Here is a 14,114-nt window from a genome sequence, read left to right as displayed (position 1 = left end):
CCCTTACCTCGACGTAGTTCCTCAATCGTTCTCCGTTAGCAATTGTGACGTCTCTGGTGCGCTCTAGAGCTCCTCCTCTGATTGCTCTGTTAGGGTTCTTGTGCGTCAGAAGAAGAGAAAGGGACATAAGTGTTTTGTAAAAGCTGCTCTAGGTTAACATTTGGTTTATATAGTGGAAATTTATGACCTAATTATATTTTTTTTACTTATTTATTAATTTATTAATTTCTTATTTATTTATTAAAAGTTACGGCTGTTACAACCATAATATTTGAAAGACTTTGATGTCACTTTAGGAGTAAAATCTGTTAGCTAGAAACTTATTAGCAGAAATTATGAATATTTTACCGCATTAATCAATATTTGAATTGTTGGCTTTCAGTTTTTCACAAAGTCAACTAAAAATTAGTTACATTATTGAATTTAATGTTGGCCAATATCTTTCTAGTTGAGTTGCTCACTGTTATGGAAGGAACTAAACAACCTTCATCAGAAGCACAACAAGCAGAATCACACCTAGCAGACATGAATCAAAGGCCAAAGAGGGTGGTGACCAAGCCACAATACCTGAAAGATTTTGTGTAACTAACCCCAACAAGGGGTGCTGACATGGCAGAATTCTATTGGCCCTCAAGCACATTCTGTCTGCCATTTCTCATTTACGGTTATTTTCCAAGATGCTAGAATCTTCTTTCTATTAGTGGTAGCCCTGTACCTTTACCAAGATTGATAGAATTTTGGTTAACAACTTTGAATCAACAAGCCAAAAGTGCTATATAAGTCACGAATCATGAAAAAGAAAGGCATAAAAATAATAAATCATTTTCCTTCTTCTCTCGTCTTGGAGGAACTTAGCCCTCGAAGCCTAGGACCCCTTGAGCTAATTCTCAGCTCATAACACTTTTGGTGCTTTCATTGAGTTACCCTGCTATTATGCTTGCCATGGCTGAATCAACTTGTTCGAAATCCAACATGGAGCGTATTGAAGAAGCAATTGCCAAATTAGCTTTCAATCATCTCCATGTCACCAGCAAACTTGATGAGCTCATTCAACGTGTCTTGGTCATTGAGGCTAACCAACACTAGTCACCATCCCCTTCTTCTTCGTCCACCATCATTTCACCTGCACCTTCTCCTTCACACTTTCCCAAAATGAAATTGGACGTTCCCTATTTTGATGGGTCTGACCTCTCAGGGTGGATGTTCAAAATCAAACAATTCTTTACCTACCATGCGACCCCGGAACTAGATCGCCTGACTATTGCCTCCTTCTCCATGGAGGGTCCCGCTCTCGCGTGGTTCTAGTGGATGACGAGGAGTTGCCAAATCACGTCGTGTCTTGGGTTCCTTCAGGCCCTTGAAGCTCGCTTTTCTTCTTCACAATACGAGGATCCTATCGGTATCCTCTTTAAACTCACCCAATGCGGCTCTGTAGCTGATTATTTGTCGCAGTTCGAGTCTTTCACTAACAGGATCGTGGGGTTACCCACCCCGTTCCTTCTTAGCTGCTTCATCTCGGGGTTGGCACTAGACATTCGCCATGAAGTTCAAGCTGTCCATCCCTTGACCTTGACTCATGCCACGGCCCTAGCACGTCTGCAAGAAGAGAAGCTCGCTAACCATCATTGTGCCTTCCGCAGACGGTTTGTGGCAAACCCACCCTCCTCATTTCCAACTACCACACCTCTTGCTTTGCTCCCACCACCAGCGAAACCTCCTCCCCTTCCTCTTAAACGCTTGTCACCGGAGGAAATGGTGGTTCGCCCCAAAAAGGGCTTTGCTTTAATTGCGATGAGAAGTTCTCTCGGGGACACCAGTGTTCCTCCAAGTTCTTCCTTCTCACCATAGATGCAGAGGAGACAGCCACAGAAGAAAACCCTATCGAGAAAGTGCATTCTCCTTCAAATGATACCTCTGACCTGCACCAAGCCCAAATAAGCTTTTATGCCTTATTGGGTCACCTGGCCCCAGAGACACTTCGAATGGTGGGCCGGATCTCGAACCAAAAGTGTAATCATCCTAATTGGCAATGGAAGCATGCACAACTTAATGCAAGCTCACCTCGTTCGTTCCTTGGGCCTCACTGCTCAGCCCACTCATCCTTTTCGCATTGTGGTTGGAAATGGCAATGAGGTCGTTTGTCACCAAATGTGTGTCAAAGTTATGGTTAACATACAGGACTAGAACTTCACCATGGACCTCCGTGCCTTACCCTTGTGTGGTGCGGATGTGGTACTAGGCGTCCAATGGTTAAAATCCTTAGGTCGTATTCTTATTGATTATAATGACCTTACAATGAAATTCATGAGTGAGGATCACATTGTTGAGTTGAAGGGCGACACTGACTGTGGCCTTCATTCAATAACTCCTCTTCATCTTCGTCGTATGATCCATACTGACAGTGCCAATGCTTATTTCCACATTCGCCTCATACCCTAGAGCTTCTTTCAACCAAAACCATCTCACCCCCATATCCTGAAATTGAAAGTTTGCTCTGCAAATTTGAATCCTTATTTCAAACTCCAACTACCCTGCCTCCATCTCGTAGCACCAATCATTCCATCCAACTCCCTAATTCTAAGCTTGTCAATGTGTGACCCTACCGTTACCCCTACTTCCAGAAGCACGAAATTGAAACACAGGTCGAAGCAATGATGCAGAGGGGAATCATTAGACCCAACACAAGTCCCTTCTCCTCCTCGGTATTGTTAGTCAAGAAAAGTGATTGATCATGGCGATTTTGCATTGACTGCAGGGCCTTGAATGCCATTATCGTCAAGGACCACTTCCTAATTTTGACCATAGACAAATTGTAGGATGAATTGGGTGGCGCTTGTTGGTTCTCAAAATTGGACCTATTGTAGGGGTATCATTAGATATTGATGAATGATGACGACGTGAGCAAAACAACCTTTAGAGCCCACAATGGCCATTATGAATTTCACGTTATGCCATTCAGATTATGTAATGCCCCATCATCATTCCAGGCAACAATGAAAAGTATCTTTGTGCCCTATTTACGTAAATTCATCATTGTATTTTTTATGACATTCTCACCTATAGTAGAACCTTTCCAAAACATCTGGTGCACCTGGAGATGGCTTTTCAAGTTCTGCTCACAGGCCAATTCTTTCTTAAATTATCCAAATGCACTTTCACTCAAAGACAGGTCGAATACCTGGGGCACTTGGTCTCTCAGAATGGAGTTCAACCTGTCCCAACTAAGGTTGAAGCCATTCAACAATGGCCCACACCTCGTTCCACCTGGGCCTTGAGAGGATTTCTAGGCTTGTTGGGTTTTTATCAAAGATTCATTAAAGGTTATGCTTCAATAGCAGCTCCTTTGACCTAAGTCTTAGCCAATGATAAGTTCCACTGGTCGTTAGATGCCCAGAAGGCATTTGACACGTTGAAGGAAGCCATTTGTCAGGCCCTTGTTCTCTGGTTGCCAGATTTTTCATTACCCTTCGTCGTAGAAATTGATGCCTCAGGGGTGGGTATGGACACCATTCTCTCTCAACAAAATCACCCTATTGCATTTTTCAGCAAGCCCTTTTGTCCCAAACTTCTTCACTCCTCAACCTATGTTCGAGAACTCACCACCATCACTTCGATAATGAAGAAGTGGCGTCAATATTGTTGGACAAGTGGTCTCAGATATCTTAAGAAGGGGGGGTTGAATTAAGATATTACAACTTATTTCCCCAATTAAAAATTCTATTTCTCTTTCTATTCAAGTTATAAATTCCCTTAATAATGAATTTCTTAAATATTGATTCAAATAGAATAATTTGAATACGAATATAAAACAATAATAAATAAAGGAGTTTAAGGGAAGAGAAAATGCAAACTCAGATTTATACTGGTTCGGCCACACCCTTGTGCCTACGTCCAGTCCCCAAGCAACCCGCTTGAGAGTTCCACTATCTTGTAAATTCCTTTTACAAGTTCTAAACACACAAGGACAACCCTTCCTTTGTGTTTATAATTCTTTCACAACAAGAGACCCTCGGTCTCTTAATCCCTTTTCAGAATGAAGAAGAAGAAAAGAAGAAATCTCTCTTGAAAGAGATAGATTGAACAATTTGAGCACTCAAATAATTCCTTATTGAATCACAAGTAATTTGGCCAAGGAATTTGTAAGAGGATAAAATGATTTTGCTTTATAAGAGGATAAGACCTTTTTGTTCTGAAAAACTCTTAGCAAATTCGTGTCTCAAGTCACATATATATAGGCCTTTGATAGCCATTCAAGAACCACATAAAAAGATGTGACTGTTGAGAATATTTTCTGAAAATCTGCTCTGGTAATCGATTACAGTATATGTGTAATCGATTACAAGCTTTAAAATTTGAATTAAAACGTTCAGAAACTGTTGGTAATCGATTACCATATATGTGTAATCGATTACACAGGGCAAATTTTGAATTCAAATTTTAATAGCTGTTGTAAATCAGTTTTGGTCACTGGTAATCGATTACATCCTCTGGTAATCGATTACCAGAGAGTAAATTTCTTGTAAAAGAATTTTTAACTTAATTTTCTTGGCCAAACCTTTTGCTACTTCAATTGGAATTCCCTTCCTATTTAATATACCCTTTCTAAGACTCTATAGATTGTCTTGATCATCCATCTTGAATATCTTTAATTGCTTTGTCTTGAATAAAGCTTTGAGTCGCATGTGATCTTTTGGCATCATCAAAACATCGGCTTGATCCTTTGTCTACAATCTCCCCCTTTTTGATGATGACAATCCCTGAAATCAAGACAAACTATATACAAGATGATAGCACGTTCACACAACCCTTACTCCCCCTATCTTTTGGCATGTATGCCTAATTTTACTTAATGAAAAATTTCTAATTCTAATTGATTTCTAACCCAAGCTCTCTCAAGTTCTCTCCCCCTTTGGCAACATCAAAAAGAACTAAGCAATACAAACAAAATCCAAACATAGCCAAACATGAAATCAAAATAAATCCACACATTGTTATAACCAACCAAAGCAAAGTCCTGAAATATAATAATAGTGCAAGAGTACGATAACTAGAGCAACAAAAAGCCAAATACACGGCGATAAAACAAAGTACTAAGAATACTTAATTACTAATAAGACTCAGTCATAATAACAATAACAATTAATCTAAGAGGATGATGGAGGCGGTGGTGGTGGATCAAAGCAAGTATGGATGAAGGAGACATCTTCTTCAACTTGTGTGAGGCGAATATCCATGCCGGAAAAGCGTGTATCCAATGAGTCGAAACGTTTACCAACATAAGAACGAAGACCTCGTAATTCGGTAAGGACTTCATTCAGGAGTGTTGAATCTTCACGCTGAGGAGGAGGTGAAGGAGTACGCTCATCTTGAGAAGGGAGTGCGTCTTTCTTCAGTCATTGACCATTCCGATCCTTACGGTAACCAAAGGAAGTCACAGCACCAGCACCAATAGCAAAGGAACGCTTGACTTGAACAAATGGCTTATCATCAAGCAGAATTTGAAAATGACGCAGAAATAAAGTTATCAAATGTGGATAAGGTATAGGTGCTTTGGCCCGTAATGCCTTATGCATGCGGTACCGAACCAAATGGGCCCAGTCGATCTGACGACCGGTGAGAAAAGCCCACATCAGAATCAAATCCTCCTCAGAGGCTTGTGCTAAATTTGAAGATCGGGGAAGTAAAATTCTAACAATTATATAGTGCATGATGCGATTATAAAAAGTTAATGATCCATCCAGCAATCTACCGGTCATTTCAGCCTGATCATTGCAGACCATGCGGCGAGCATCATGACTAGAATAATCAAATTTTCAGTCATCAACAATGGTGCCCTTAAAAGGTGCACCTTGACTGGGTAAATGAGTTAAAGAAAAGAATAAGGACTGATCAATGATCATAGGAATATCATGCACCTCAGAGAAAATAATGCCATCCTGAATTTTCAAATTGCAGTAGAAGACCTTTACAAGTTCAGGATAATGTGGCAGTTTTAATGACATGAAATCAACATGGCCAGAATTTTGAAACACTTGATAGCAATCAAACGTTTCATCATTAAAGAACTCTACATCTAGGTACTTAGGGTCTAAGATGATCCTAGAAGAAAATTGAGATAGGTACCGTAGACGCTGATCATCGGAAGAAAACAATGTGGATGATCTTGGAGATGATAAAGATGGATGAATAGGTGTTGTGGATGCTTCAGATGGTCCGTGGCGGTGATGGGCAGCAGCAGCAGCGGTGGAGGGTGATCCCTTTCTCTTCTTCAATGGCTCTACCATTTGATGAAGTTTTAGTGGATTTTAATCGGTGGAAGTGAAAGAGGAGTGAAAAGAGGAAGATTGGGCTTTACGGGACGTTATTTGGTGAAGAATTGAGTGAGATTCGAAGATTTGAAGTTATAGGTATGGAGGAGACGTGAAAGGAGGTTGTGGCTGCGCAACAGCTCTGATTTCGTGAATATTTATAGATGAGGACGAATTGTAATCGATTACAAGGCTTGGTAATCAATTATAGGAGTAATGAGCCTTTTGGTAATCGATTACATGATGTTGTAATCGATTACAGGCTATCTGTTCTTGTGTAATCGATTACAATGGATGGTAATCGATTACCAGAACATAACTTAGGCTAGTTGCTTAAAAAAATATCTATATCTATTCTAAACACATCTAATATGATTAATCATTACTACTAATGCACTTAAATCAATTATTCAACTATAAAACACACAGGAATACATACATTCTATCATAATAACAAGAATTAAACAAAATCAATCAAAGTAACATATAAACAATCAATCATAAGAGTAAATTAATCAATCAATCATAAAACTTTACCTATCCAAATCACTAAGATCTAAAAGTCCTAATTCTCTTCTTATTGAAAAGAAAATATCCTTTGGGAGAGGTTTTGTAAAGATATCAGCAAGCTGATTCTTTGTATCAACAAACTCTAGCAAACAATCTCCCTTTAGAACATGGTCTCTTAGAAAATGGTGCCTAATTTCTATATGTTTCGTTCTAGAATGTTGTACATGATTTTTGGATAGATTTATGGCACTAGTGTTATCACACCTAATAGGTATTCGATCAAGAAGAATACCATAATCAGATAATTGTTGCTTCATCCATAAAATCTATGCACAACAACTGCCGGCAGAAATATATTCCGCTTCAGCAGTGGATAAGGCAACACTGTTTTGTTTCTTACTATGCCATGAGACAAGAGCGGATCCAATGAATTGACAAGTTCCACTTGTGCTTTTTCTATCAGTTTTAGATCCGGCAAAGTCAGAATCAGAATATCCTATTAAGTTACATGTTGAGTTCTTAGGATACCATAATCCTAAATTTATTGTACCTAATAGATATCTCATGATTCTCTTAACTGCACTCAAATGTGATTGTTTGGGATTGGATTGAAACCTAGCACACATGCATACACTAAACATAATATCAGGCCTACTAGCGGATAAATAGAGAAGAGATTCGATCATACCTCGATACTGTTTCATGTCTATAGATTGACCAAATTCATCTTTATCTAAGTAACAGCTAGTGCTCATCGGTGTAGCCATGTGTTTTGCACTTTCCATCCCAAATCTTTTGATCAATTCTTTGCAGTACTTGGATTGATTGATTGATGAATATACCTTCTTGAGTTTGCTTGATTTGTAATCCCAGGAAGTACTTTAGTTCTCCCATCATTGACATTTCAAATTCACTTTGCATATCAAGGGAAAACTCCTTGCATAATGAATCATTAGTAGATCCAAAAATTATATCATCAACATATATTTGAACCAACAAAATATCATTATGCTTTCTCTTTATGAACAATGTGGTATCCACTTTTCCTCTAGAGAATTCTTTTTCTAGAAGAAAATTACTTAAACGTTCATACCACGCCCTAGGGGCTTGTTTCAAACCATAAAGAGCCTTTTGCAATTTATAAACATGATTTGGTTTATCTGGGATTTCAAAGCATGGGGGTTGTTCAACATATACTTCTTCTTGAATTAAACCATTTAGAAAAGCACTTTTAACATCCATTTGATAGAGTTCAAAATTCCTTATGGATGCATATGCTAAGAGCATTCTAATGGCTTCTAATCTTGCAACTGGAGCATACGTTTCTTCATAGTCTATTCCCTCTTCTTGATTATACCCTTTTGCTACTAACCTAGCCTTATTTCTAATAATTATGCCATGTCCATCTAATTTATTTCTAAAAACCCATTTTGTTCCTATGACAGGATAATTTTCAGGTTTTTCTACCAATTTCCACACATTGTTTCTTTCAAATTGATTCAGTTCTTCTTGCATGGCAACGATCCAGTTATCATCTACTATGGCTTCTTTTATATTTTTAGGTTCAATCATAGATACAAAAGCCATATTATTGCATAAATCTTTAAGAGAGTGTCTAGTTGTTACCCCTTTTGATATATCACCAATAATGTTGTCGAGGGGATGATCTCTTGAGGCTTTCCATTCTCTTGGAAGTTCATTATTTCCTCTAGCCCCATTATCTTGAGAATCCTCATTGCTTCCTTCGTCTTTTTCTTTAGAATCATTTCCATGAATATGTGTATCTTCTAAGGAATCTGAAATATCATCTAAAAAATCCTTTCTTGGAAGAATGGCATTAGACTCATCAAAGGAAACATGTATAGACTCTTCAATTGTCATTGTTCTTTTATTATATATTCTATAAGCTTTACTATGCAGAGAATATCCAAGGAAAATACCTTCATCTGACTTAGCATCAAATTTTCCTAAGTTATCTTTTCCATTATTCAATACAAAACATTTACAACCAAAGATATGAAGATGTGAGATGTTTGGTTTTCTGCCATTGAACAATTCATATGGATTTTTCTTTAAAATGGGTCTTATTAAAGCCCTATTTAAAATTTAACATGCAGTGTTAACGGCTTCAGCCCAAAAGTATTTTGGAAGAGGAGTATCATTTAATAAAGTTCTAGCAATCTCTTCCAAAGATCTATTTTTCCTTTCAACAACACCATTTTGTTGAGGGGTTCTTGGTGCAGAAAAGTTATGCTCAATCCCATGCTTATCACAAAATAATTCAAATTCTTTATTTTCAAACTCACCCCCATGATCACTCCTAATAGATATAATCTTTAGATTTTTCTTATTTTGAATTATTTTTGCAAGTTTTCTAAATGCTTGAAATGCATCATTCTTATGAGTGATAAAAAGAGTCCATGTGTATCTAGAATAATCATCAACTATAACAAGAGCATAGTAACTTCCTCCAAAACTCATGATTCTGGAAGGACCAAACAAATTCATATGAAGTAATTGTAAGGGTTGAGTAGTTGAAACAATGTTTTTAGATTTGAAAGAAACTCTAGTTTGTTTTCCCTTTTGACATGCATCACATAGCCTATCTTTTTCAAATCTTAGTTTTGGCAAACCAACAACTAAATCTTTTGATATTAATCTATTTAAGTGTTCCATGTTTATATGTGCAATCCGTTTATGCCACAACCATGGATCGTCATCTTTACTAAGAAAACATTGATTATTATCTAGTTTTTGACTTAAGTCTATCATGTAAACATTGTTGACTCTAAACCCTATATGCTTTATATTCGTATCATGTTTATGTTCAATGACACACTTTTGAGAATCAAATGATACCAGATATCCTTTGTCACATAATTGACTCACACTAAGCAGACTATGTTTAAGACCTTCAACAAGTAGAACATTTTCAATGGAGGTTGAAGAATTTGTACCTATTTTTCCAACTCCAAGAATTCTACCTTTGTTGTTGTCACCATAAGTTACATATCCGCTTTTCTTAGGAGAGATATGTGTGAATTTTGATGTGTCTCCCGTCATATGTTTTGAGCATCCGCTATCTATGTACCACTTTTTCCTCAAGGGTTCCTACAAAATCAAGGTTGTGACTTAGGTACCCAAACTTTATTGGGTCCTTGTGTGTTAGTATGAATAAAGGATCCTTTTGGGACCCAAATCATTTTAATATTGTTACAATTTCTTCTAAAATAGCATGTAGATCTGCCATGCCCTTTTCTTCCACAATAAAAACATGTGATAAAACTAGAATTATATTTTTGTGTGGAAGTAGAGAAGTTTTTATGAAATTTTTGTTGTTTTTCATATTTATATCCTAGTCCAGCCTTATTAGAGACATGTCTTTGTTTTCCTAATATGACATCTAAATTATTTTTACTATAAGAAAATTTTGCAAGTGAGTTTTTCAACTCTTTGATTTCTTTTTCATACTTTTCACAACAACTACAAGAATCTGACATTTTCTTGTCAGAAATAGTAGAAAGATGAACTTTTTCATTTGGTTTAGAAATTGAGACTTCATTTCTAAGATGATCTAATTCTTTGTTTAATTTTGAAATTTCATTTTCTAAACTTGAAATTGTTTTCTTTGAAGATGAAACTAACTTTGCAAGTTTAATTGACTCTTTATGCAGATCAGCAAATGCATCTTGCAATTCATCAAAAGAAATATATAAGTTGTTTGAAGATGTTACCTCTTCATCACTTTTATAACTTTCATAACTTTTAGCCATAAAGCAGAGGTTTATTTCTTCATTTTCTGAATCTTCAAAAGATTCCATATCGTTTTCATCCCATATAATGTATGCTTTCTTCAATTTCTTTTCATTGATATTTTTCTTTTCAGACTTCTCCATCTTTTTCTTGAAGATGGGACAATCAACCCTCAAATGTCCAGGTTGATTGCACTCAAAGCATTTTAGAGTAGAGGATGAAGTTTCTGTCCTTCTTTTAGGTTTAAAATTGGGTCGCTTTTGATTTCCTCTGACTCTCAGGAACTTGTTGAATCTTTTTACAAAAAGACTAATATCTTCATCATTATCCAAGTCAATTGAATCTTCTTTATCACTGTCTTCTTGGATTGCAGATGAGGCTTTAAGAGAGATTCCCTTCTTCTTCTTATCAGTTTCTTCATGTTGATTTAATCTCAATAATTCCATTTCATGCTCCTGCAATTTTCCAAATAACGTAGCAAGAGACATACTAGACAAATCTTGAGATTCTGTGATGGTTGTTACCTTTGGTTGCCATTCTCTATTAAGACATCTTAAAACTTTATTTACTAGATCTTCATTTTGAAAAGTTTTTCCTAGAGATGCAAGATGATTAACTATGTGTGTGAATCTCTTTTGCATGTCTTGTATACTTTCATTTATATTCATCCTAAAAAGTTCATATTCACGAGTTAAAGTGTTTATCCTAGATCTTTTAACATCTGTTGTGCCTTCATGTGTTACTTGTAGTGTATCCCACATATCCTTAGCACTTTTACAATTTGAAACCCTAAAGTATTCATCTATTCCTAAGGCAGATGTAATAATATTTTTGGCCTTTAAATTATATTGTACTAATCTTCTTTCTTCCTCAGTCCAATCTGCTCTAGGTTTTTCTATTGTTGCACTTCTGGCTATTATAGAGGGAACATAAGGTCCTTGTTCTATGGCTTCCCAAATATTTAAATCTATTGCCTCTATAAAGATTTGCATGCGGGTTTTCCAGTAGTGGTAACCCACTCCATTAAAGATGGGAGGTCTATTTATAGAATTTCCCTCGGGAAACAAGTAGTTTGAATAGGCCATAATTCTTGAAGCTTCTAAACTTTATACAAGAATGAAGCTCTGATACCACTTGTTGGAAAAGTGGCCTCAGATATCTTAAGAAGGGGGGGGGTTGAATTAAGATATTACAACTTATTTCCCCAATTAAAAATTCTATTTCTCTTTCTATTCAAGTTATAAATTCCCTTAATAATGAATTTCTTAAATATTGATTCAAATAGAATAATTTGAATACGAATATAAAACAATAATAAATAAAGGAGTTTAAGGGAAGAGAAAATGCAAACTCAGATTTATACTGGTTCGGCCACACCCTTGTGCCTACGTCCAGTCCCCAAGCAACCCGCTTGAGAGTTCCACTATCTTGTAAATTCCTTTTACAAGTTCTAAACACACAAGGACAACCCTTCCTTTGTGTTTAGAATTCTTTCACAACAAGAGACCCTCGGTCTCTTAATCCCTTTTCAGAATGAAGAAGAAGAAAAGAAGAAATCTCTCTTGAAAGAGATAGATTGAACAATTTGAGCACTCAAATAATTCCTTATTGAATCACAAGTAATTTGGCCACGGAATTTGTAAGAGGATAAAACGATTTTGCTTTATAAGAGGATAAGACCTTTTTGTTCTGAAAAACTCTTAGCAAATTCGTGTCTCAAGTCACATATATATAGGCCTTTGATAGCCATTCAAGAACCACATAAAAAGATGTGACTGTTGAGAATATTTTCTGAAAATCTGCTCTGGTAATCGATTACAGTATATGTGTAATCGATTACAAGCTTTAAAATTTGAATTAAAACGTTCAGAAACTGTTGGTAATCGATTACCATATATGTGTAATCGATTACACAGGGCAAATTTTGAATTCAAATTTTAATAGCTGTTGTAAATCAGTTTTGGCCACTGGTAATCGATTACCACCGATTACCAGAGAGTAAATTTCTTGTAAAAGACTTTTTAACTTAATTTTCTTGGCCAAACCTTTTGCTACTTCAATTGGAATTCCCTTCCTATTTAATATACCCTTTCTAAGACTCTATAGACTGTCTTGATCATCCATCTTGAATATCTTTAATTGCTTTGTCTTGAATAAAGCTTTGAGACGCATGTGATCTTTTGGCATCATCAAAACATCGGCTTGATCCTTTGTCTACAAATATTTGTTGGGTCATCAATTCACGATCCTAACTGATCACTGGAGTTTGAAGGAATTGATGTCACAAGTGGTGCAGACCCCTGAACAACAACTCTATTTGACAAAACTATTGGGTTTTGACTATCGAATCTATTGGGCAATTATTGTTACTAACCACTCCTAATTTCATGTTCTTCCAGGACCTAAAGAGTCAATTACATATTCATCCAAAATATGTGGCCTTTCATGCAAAAATAGAACATGACCCTCACAATCATCTAGACGGTGCCATTGTCCAAGACCTGATTCTACACAAAGGACGAATTTGGCTCCCAAAGGGATTCTGTTTCATTAAAACTCACCTCGAAGAATTCCACTCTACACCATCAGGAGTTCACATGGGGATCACAAAGACTCTAGCTCGTATCAACGATAACTTTACATGGCCAGGCATCAAGGAAGATTTTCGAAATTTCATCCTTACCTGCGTTGATTGCCAGCAAACTTAATATGACCATCGCAAACAACCTGGCTTACTATGTCCCCTTTCGGTACCATCTTGGCCGTGGGAGGATTTATCCCTAGACTTCATTGGGGAGTTGCTTGCTTTCCGAGGACACATGGTGGTTTTGGTAGTTGTGGATCGTTTTTCCAAAGGAATACATTTGGGTACTCTTCCACCTCACCATACAACCTTCAATGTGGTGCAACTCTTTATGGAGATTGTTGGCAAACTTCACAGTATATTGCATAGTCTAGTATCGGACCACGATCCTCTGTTCATAAGTCACTTCTGGCAGGAACTGTTCAGACTAAGTGGCACGAAGCTTCAAATAAGTTCGGCCTATCATCCTTAGTCTGACGGGCAGATTGAAGTGCTAAATAGAGTCATCGAACAATAACTCAAAGGCTTCGTCCATTCTCCGCCGACGAGTTGGGAAAAGTTTCTAATGTGGGTAGAGTGGTCGTAAAACACTTCCACTCACTTAGGAACTTAGATGTCTCCTTATGAGGTCACTTTTGGAAAACGCCCTCCCAATATCCCTCAGTACATTGCGAGAACATCCAACGTTGACATTGTTGATGAAATTCTGGTCAATCGTGAAGTTATGTTTGCTAGCTTACGGAAGAAGCTCCTCAAGGCACAACAAACTATGAAGCACTTTGCTGATGATAAAAGACGCGATGTCAACTTTTAGGTGGGCGATTGGGTGTTTGTGAAGTTAAGATCGTGTCGTCAAGCATCAGTAATGGGAGCTTGTATTCTAAGTTGACTAAAAGATTTTTTGGCCCATTTCAAATAGTGCAGAAAGTGGGTCCCGTGGCTTACCAACTTCAACTACC

Source organism: Glycine max, chromosome 2 (assembly GCF_000004515.6).
Source record: "Glycine max cultivar Williams 82 chromosome 2, Glycine_max_v4.0, whole genome shotgun sequence".
Taxonomy (NCBI): domain Eukaryota; kingdom Viridiplantae; phylum Streptophyta; class Magnoliopsida; order Fabales; family Fabaceae; genus Glycine; species Glycine max.
The sequence above is the reverse complement of the archived record's forward strand: the minus strand, read 5'-3'. Positions refer to the sequence as shown.